Here is a 2,013-nt window from a genome sequence, read left to right as displayed (position 1 = left end):
ACTGAGTGAAATGAATATTTTAGAAGAGCTAATAGAGAGGGGAGACTCACAAAAGATTAAAATGGCAGAATAAATATTCCATTAGACCAGCAAATATGAAGAGATGTGAGCTACAACAACCATTATAACCAACTTAATTAAGATGCACATTATTCAGCTGTACATGCATATTTATAACGGTCGCGGTCTGCTGAGCTGTATCCTTAAAGGGCAAACATGCATCCACTGTTTAGCCAACAGTACCCTGAGCTACTAGCCATACTACCCTTTTTAAAACTTCATTCCCCTGATGTTCCACAGATCTGACTCCCAACTAAGAAGATTTCCAATTAGTACCACAGAGTGTCAAAACACTCAGAAGTCTATGCAGTTATACAGTGAAGACAGATGATTATGATATACTATTAATGTTCACACTGCACTGAAAAAGGCTGATGATTCACAAACCATAAACTCGTGTGTAAAAAGTTACTAAAAGTAACATCTGTAATAGAAACACATTGATTTACCTTTAACAAAATCCAAGCAGTGGATGAGAGTCCACAGTGAGAAAATGAGAAGAGACTCCATGGATTTCATATTATAGAAAACAAGTCCACAGTGTGTGGCAGAATAAAACATTTTACCTCTTCCTTCTTTATATCAACATTTGTGTTTCAGTTTTAATTCTTAAATTCAGGAAGTGTGCTCAGATGGACAGTTTTGCTTTTAAAGGTTTTAAAGGTTACTCAGTGAATGTCCCCAAAGTTTCTGTCTGCCAAAATAAGAGCTGGCTGATTTAAACTATTCAAAAAGGCTTCAGTGCTTGATTATTTAATCTTACTAACCCGAGGAGACACTGGGTCATCTTTTATGAAAGGAACTTTATATAAAGTAATTAAAATACTAATAATCTTGGTTTTACAAAGTGTTCAGATCACATTAAAATAAGAAACAAGTGTCAAAATGTCCACAAGGTGGAGACAGACAGACACAATACTGATGAGGACATTAGTGAGACTATTTTTCACCAAGAAGCATTTCTGATCACAGAGCTGAATTCAAGATTAAGGATATTATTCAAATTATGTAATTAAGTTTAAGAAAAATAAAAGCTAATAATTTTAAAAACCACTGAAAAGTGCTTTAGCTGCCAGCTTTGTAGCCTTAATTATGGCACTTGTATTTATATTTGTCCACATTTAATTTGTGTAGATTATAATATACATTTATTAGTTTATGCAATATTGTTTTTGTTTTATATTTAATTACTTCATTATTACCTATATTACCTTGTAATTTATTTGTGTGACATAAATTATTTTTTGTGGCACCTTGTGGGAGGTAATTTTGGTTCCTACCTAAACTTTATGATGGGAATGTTTTTGAAGTGTAACATCTGTCATGTGCATCAGGAAGATAACAGAATAAGTTGAGGGCACACTGTCCTCCTGTGTTGGTGGTTATTATAGAGGATATTTTTCAGAGTGACTTTAGCCTGCCATTCACCCAGCAAGCAAATCATTCGAAAAAAGTTGTGTCTGAGAGAGATCCTAAACATTTAAAGATCCTGAAACTATCAAAGGGAATGACACAGAAAATCTCTAACCTGTAAGGTTATTACCATATTGTCACTTGAATGCCAGAATCAGACTGGGAATATAAATGGCCCTGAAATTCCTTATTTGAGCAAAATCCAATTGACCACACCAACCTAACTTCATCAACACAAATACAAACAGATCTTGTAACACTGCATGGAAGCATAGTGGATACTTTCCTGACTGGCAGAGGCCTTTTACTTTGAAACTATAAGTCTTCATGAACTAGACATAACCTTTACCTGGGGGCACAAATCCATGTAGTCAAAGAAAACCTGCTTTCTTACAGATTAACACAAGATTAATGTTTCTAACTGTTTTCAACAGGGAGTAGAAAAGTAAAATAACGTATATATATATAATTATTTTATTTAGAACAGCAGTAATACAGACAGACACTGACACATAAAATGATACAGTAGACCACACCACA

Source organism: Oreochromis niloticus, linkage group LG3 (assembly GCF_001858045.2).
Source record: "Oreochromis niloticus isolate F11D_XX linkage group LG3, O_niloticus_UMD_NMBU, whole genome shotgun sequence".
Taxonomy (NCBI): Eukaryota; Metazoa; Chordata; class Actinopteri; order Cichliformes; family Cichlidae; genus Oreochromis; species Oreochromis niloticus.
This window is presented reverse-complemented; position numbering follows the sequence as displayed.